The sequence below is a fragment of the Vitis vinifera genome, chromosome 9 (genome assembly GCF_030704535.1).
Source record: "Vitis vinifera cultivar Pinot Noir 40024 chromosome 9, ASM3070453v1".
In the NCBI taxonomy this organism is placed as follows: Eukaryota; Viridiplantae; Streptophyta; class Magnoliopsida; order Vitales; family Vitaceae; genus Vitis; species Vitis vinifera.
In genome coordinates, this window is record NC_081813.1 from 13,513,408 (window position 1) to 13,520,875 (window position 7,468).

The following is a 7,468-nucleotide window of genomic DNA, read 5'->3' on the forward strand; positions in this document are numbered from 1 at the left end:
ATCTTAATTATTTATAAATTTTTAAAGTAATCTTTACGAATATAAAATAAATTCATATTTTTTTATATAAGAATTTTTATATTTTATATGAAAATGACTATTATCTCTTATTTCTAATTGGATTAAAATTATATCTAAATTATTAAGACTCATTTGAGTATATTTTTTGTTTTCTTTTTTAAAAAATAAAAAATGATAATAACTCCTAAATAAAATAAAAGAATTTTTTGAGACACATGTTAAAAAACTAATGATATTTAAAAGTCATTTAAGAAAATTGAAGGATGAAAACAAAAACTTATTATTATTAAGGACAAATAGTTGGATCACATTTTTTTTATATAAGAATTAATAAAAATTACTATTATTTTCTAATTTTTAACAACACAAAATAAAAGTGTATGGCTTTTTTTTTTAAAATCCAATTTAATAGAATGTTATTTTTACAAAGAATGGTGCATGTTCTAGTACAAAAAGAAAAAAAAAAGTGAAAAGGAAGTCAACCCATATAAAGAGAGGGAGAGAGAGAGAGGGAGAGAGAGAGAGAGAGAGAGAGAGATCAGAAAGCCAGAAACTGCACATGTTCAACTGGATAAGTATATGAAGAGGAAAGCCCACATGTTCAACTAGAAATGTCTAGGGAGAGGAAAGCCCAAACATGTTCCAAGCATCTGCAATTATTGTAGGTAATATGTTGGAAAGTCAGAAAATTGTAAACTTTTGGATGGGTAAAGGAAGCAAATGTCCACTTTGTTGAATCCAAGCATGTGCAATGTAGGAGCTTGACATTGAATCAATTAATACCTTTTCTTTTCTTTTCTTTTCTTTCTAAGTGGTGTGTGTTGTGGTGGTGGTTGTGGAGTTGTTTTCTTGCACTTATCTTTCAAACTCATAATATCTAAGGCAATATTATGGTTTGGTTCTTTGAATGGTTCATGTTGGGAGCATTCTAACAAGTGGATAAAATCCCAACTCAAAACATAATGTTAGGACTAGTATTTTAAACCCAAAAATTCAGTTGACCGCTACCCCAAAAATAATAAATAAATAAATATTTTTTTATTATATTTATTCAAATTCATCCATACCTTTTTTTTTAATTTATTCTTATATTTAGATGAGAATGAAATTGAAGAAAGAAATCATATATAATATCTTTAAATTACTATTTTATCTCTGCATTTACATTAAATTTTTTATTTTTTATGATTAATATTTTTATTTATTAAATAAATATATTTATTTAATCTTATTATTTAGCCAAAAACAAAAATAAAAAACTATTATTTTAATCAGAATACAAGTATTCTCAGTGCTATAAAATATTAGAATAAAAAAAAAATACTCATTTCAACTTTACATTTTTAAGTACATCAAAATACAAGAAATTGAAATCATTAAGGCTATGTTTGGTTCTCAAACAAATTGAAGGAAAATGCAAGGGAAAGAAAATACAAAGAAAAAGTAGAAGGAAAGAAAAAGTGAAGGAAAAAAAAAAAATAGATTAAAAGTTGATAAATTATTATTTTTGTTACTTCAAACTCATTTTATTTATTTTAACTCATCTATATAAAGATTAAATAATTTAAATATATATAAATTTTTAATTAGTTTTAATTATATTTGATTTTCTTTGATATTTTTCATAGGACAATTAAACATGAAAAAATCATTTTCCTTTACATTTTTTTTCTTTCCTTAGTATTTTCCAGGAACCAAATATAACCTAAATTAATTTCTATTAAAAAAAAAATAGAAACAAAATACTAATTTCCATTTTCCATTCCCATATGGCCATGAGAACTCCTAAAAACTTAATTACATTGGAAAAAAAAATCATGATTTTAAAAACTATTTAAGAAAATTTTGGTACCAAATAATTTTTACCATCTCAAAAAAGGAAAAATTAAGGTGAAATTTAAAGATGTAAAACAATTTTATACTTATATGAACATTTTTTTTATTTTAAAAATAGAAAAAAGGAAATGTTAAAGTGTTAGTTTGAATTTTTTTCTTTTCTTTTTTCATATAGCATACAAGTATTTTCAAATTAAGATTTACATTGGTTAGGTAATGGTTTTAAAAAATTAATTAAAAAGTAAAATGTTAAAAAAGTTTTATTATTTCAAGTTTTAAAATTTTTAAAAGTATATAAGTGAGTCAAAAACCAACTTCGTAAAGTAAAGTGACTTGATAACTTAATTTAAGTTATTAAATAAATTAAAAATGTTTGATAAAATAACTTAATTGTATAACTTAAGGTAAAAAACAACTTTAAGTAATAAGTAAAAACAGTTAACTTATTTTTAAGTCCACATCTTCTTTTACCTTTTTACTTTCATTTGTTTTAATTATCTTCTCGGTCTCTTTTACTACTTTACGACTTTCACTGTTACTCAATCTCCTTTACCCTAATTATAATTTATTATAATAAATATGTCAATTAATGATTTAAAATATCTAATGACCTTAACATTTAAAGTAAGAATTAAGTAATAAGTTTTAAATTAACAACTTCAGTATAATTTAACTTAAAGTCAACTTAAGTCAGTAAATAATAAGTATTAAATTTTACCAAACACACCCTCGATATATATATATATTTTATATAAAAATTATTTCTTTTTTTATATGAAAGTTTATATTTTTAAAAATTAAAAATTAAAAAATAAAAATCTACCAAAAATAAAATAAAACCTTCAAATTCACCCTTTTTTTTATTTACTTGTAGTAACATAAAATCGCACCATCCCATGTCATCATCTAACGGTAAAATCGAATCTATAGATAGGCAGTCGGCTGACTCTAGTCTGAGAGAGAACTCATGCATGATGAATCCAAAAGCTGTTACAAAAGACAAATAAATCCGGTTCAACCCAATGCTTATTATTAGAAGGCTAACATCTTGCTACATCTTCGTACATTTGTCTGGCCCATGCCAAACAGGTGTAAACTTGTCGAGATCGGTTGATATCGCCGACTGCGAATCGGATCAATGGTTTATGTCATCAAACTCATCCTCCTCGTGAAAACTAGGGTTTGTAATTCATTTTCGTGGTTCTTATTTGTATCATGTCAAAGATTAAATACTTGAATCAAATAAAAAATGAAACAAGTAATAATTAAGATAAAAATATAAACATAAATACGACCTAATTATTAAATAAAATGTGATGTAACTCATTTAATAATTAAGTCTAATTAAATTTTGCATAAGTCTATGTATATAATTAATCTTTCAATTTAATATCTTTATTGCATAATTGATATATTTATTCAAAAAACAAATTTTAGATGAGTCAAATGTGAGTTAAATATATTAGAATTATAATCAGGTTAATTAATATGATTATCAAATAAATCAATTTGAATCAAATTTTTATTATAGATTAACCTAAAAACAACTTTTTTATTAGATAAATTCGATTGATAGACACGAATTTAACTCAAGTATAGTTATACTCAATTTAAACCTATGAATCAAACTTTACCTTGAAAACTAACTACTGATAAAGCATATGTTGTCATAATCCCACCATGCTTTTTTTTAGTATGTCCCTTCTCAAACTATTGAATTGTGAAGCCTGAATCGGCTTTATTATGCTTCACTTGGAATATTGGGGATCAAGTTGTCCGATTAGCTTATGGGGATCAAGCTCCTTGCTAAGCTCATGAGGGTTAAGCTCCCCACTGAGCTCGTGGGGATCGAGCTACTCAATCCATGATTTTTTTAATTTTTTTTATGAGATAAATGATGAATTTACTCTTATTATATATTTAACCCTTTAATATTTTAGAGTTTTTGTTTTTGTGAGATTGCAACCACAATTGAGAAGTGTTTTGGAAGTTTCATTATTGTAACTCTTCTTGTTCCTTTTGATTAGTGAATTGTTGAGTATTGGTACACTCTATAGACATTGGGTTCACATTAATCGTCAAATCAAGTTAAAATTCTCGTGTTCTAGCAAGTGTTTTTCCCGAAGGAGTTTGAGTGTATGGTAAAAGGGAATTCTATGTGTGTTTTTGTTAACCAAAACATGCACACACATGAATAGAAAATAAAACCCACCTAAAACTAACAATAAAATCCACCCTCGCCAATGTAATAAAAAATACTTCACATAATAATATAAAGAAGAAGAAGAAAATTATTATACAAAATTAGAAAAAAATTTACATGTTGGGACTTTTAATTTCTGCATGAAATGCAACACAAATTGAAAAAGAGAGGTGATGACAAAAATGATCAAAATTAAATTCATCTTTATTTTCTTTTACCTTTCTACTATTGTTGTCTTTTACTCTCTCATTTACCTTCTTCCCCACAATTTATGAAAAGTAAGCATGTACTAATTATGTACATGTACATAGGGTCCAAATTGATGCTCCAATACTGGTGGTCACTGTCTTTCACAAAGTTGCAAGTTGCTATGAGAATGATAGGGGAGGCACAGTCTTATTATTGTCTGGGTAGAACCCATGAGAATAATATAAAGATGTAATGTTCTAAAGCTGTTATTTTTGTTCCTACATGTCCAGATCATCTACAGCATTGAATATATTCTTCCTTTTCCTCCTTTTTGATCATTTGAATAAAGCATATATGTTAAGACTATATTCAGTAGCTATTGCCTAGATAATCACTAATGTGGGGCTCTCATTTTTTAAGTGATACCATCTTCACATGAAAATTAGAATTTGTGCCACCTCTTACCATCTTCTTCCTTAAATTACTTTTCAGGGTCCTTTCTGTCCCTTCATCTATCTTTCCTTTCCCTCCATATTTTAAGATTTGAGTTAGAAAAAAAAAAAAAAAAAAACCCTTTGTTTTAAGAAATTCTTATTTTACAAATTAATTTTAATTTTAATTATTCTATGATGTAAATGTAATTGGCCTATTCAATGATTCAGTGGTAAAATAGTTATAGAGTGGACTTAGATAAAAAAAATTAAAAAAATAAAAATAAAAATACACTGTTTTGATAAGTGAGTAGAGGGTGGTTAAAATTTTGACTAGTGATAGCAATGTAGCACTCCTAAACCTTGGGATTGACCTCTTAATTTTGGATTGGAATTCTATTTCAATTTCTAGTTTAAATAACTTAATTAGGGTTAGTGTAAAATCATAACTACAAATTATTATATGGTTTGATATTTTTAAAAACAATTTATTTTTAGCAATAAGAATTTTTAATTTTACACTGCTTGTCAACTAGGCAAAAGCCATAAATATCTTCTCCAATGTCAGATTTTGCTTATCATACTCCATTAGAGTTTGTTCACTTGGATGTTTAGGATCCTGCTCCCATCATCTCTTCCAATGGATACAAGATAATATGTGAGTTTAATACATGCCTATCCAATTTCACTTGGCTCTACTTCCTTAAAGCTAAATCTGAAATGTATTCAACCTTTCATAATTTCAAAACATAAATTGAAACTTCATTTTGATTGAAAATTAAAACACTTAGAACTTATGGGGTGGGTAATTTTTGTTATCTCACTTCACCACTTCGCTTTTTTTTAAGTTGGTCATCAACTCTCATGCCTCACATACCGACAAAATAGGGTTGCAAAAACATAGTGATATCTTTAGGAGAAAAAAAAAAAGTCTTATAATTCTACTTGCTTAAGCTAATATTTCAGATTTTTGGTAAAAGTATGATAGATTTAAAATTAATTTTTTTAAATGCAACACATTAGAAAATATTTCCAAATTTATGATATTTTTTGTCACATCGGAAGATGTCACTTGAAGAGACACCTTCTATAATTTTCATATTAATGATATACGTTGAAAAAATTGAATTTAAACTAAATGTTTCTATAATTCAACAAAATTGAATTTATATTAAAGGTGTTTTTTTTAAAAAAAACACACATTTATTATAAATTCAATTTTTTTTATTGTGTTACAGATATGAAAATGTGTTTCTTAAAGAGACACATTTAGTATAAATTCAATTTTTGAGAATTATTGAAGGTGTTGGTTGGAGAGATAGCTTTAATTTAAATTCAATTTTCTTTTAACATGTATCATTGATATAAAAATTATAGAAAGTGTCTTTTTAAGAGACATTTATTGACGTGGCAAAAAGTGCCGTAAATTTGTCAATATTTTTGCAACTACTATTTTTTAAGAATTGCGTTTTTAAAGTTGCAATAGAAGTTAGAAAACCCCCTAATATCCCCATCAAATATTTGGATGTGACTTTTACTACTATTATTCATAGCATTAATGCTTCTAACTTCTCATTTTGAATAAAAAAAAAATTTTAAATATCCATTAAAAGTCCTCTTCAATTTTAAGCCCAAATACTTTCAGTTCGAGATCTTTAGTTGTCAATGTTTACCTTACATTTAACCATATAATAGTTACAAACTTGAACACAAATCTATATATCCCTGCATTTCCTTGGTTACTATTCTTAATACAAGAAGGGCCACAAATGTCTTGCCTCTAATGATAGAGTCTATATCCCTAATTATCTCACTTTTAATGAAATTGTCTTTCCTTTTCAAAGTAGTCCCTCTTTATCTCCTGTCCCTACTACTCACTAATTACTTCCATGTTTTTCTGCCTCATGCTCCTCCATCATTGGTTTAACTACTGCTCACATCTTTTTGAGAATTTCCCCCTTTTTTTATCAATCAATAATCGCTCCATAGCTCTTTGCTTAATCAAACCATTTCTCTTGTTGGTTAAACACTAAACATTGGTTTGCAAGGGGAAATCAAACCCAACATAAAAGGTTCACTTTGAACCTTTTGCAAACATTCAGGCAAATTTATGCACAAAAATGTATATATTTAAGTCTATCATAAAAACAAAATACTGAAAGAATATTTTAATAAATAAATTAATTCTAATTATATTATTTTTAAATTTTATTTAATCGATTACTAAAAATATAAATACTATCATGATTGTTATCTTAATAGGTCTATTTTTTATATCATTTATATGTTGATTAAATATTAAAAAAAACATACATATATATATAATCATTTATTGTATATCATTGAATCCATTTGAATTAAATGGATGATAATTTCAATATTAAATATATTTTCATTATTAAATGTCATAATATTATTATTAAATAATATTTAATGTAGCTTAATAATAAACAAACAATTAAAAAATTCATATTTCTTATTGATATACACAGTGTTATTATCAAATATAATAAATTATATCATACATATATCAATTTCATCAACAATAAAAAAAAATTCAAAATTTCAATTTCAGTTCTTATATCATTTCTTAGAGTTTTTCATAACATTTTAATGAGTTTTTGATCAATTTTTGTTCCACTAATATTTTTTGATGTATTCCGATATATCTATAAAATTGGGTTACCAATATATTTGTCAAAACAAATATTTTCATTCTTATTATTACATTGTATTTGTTTGTTATTCTTTTTAAATGGTTTAATATAATATTTGAATATATTTATAA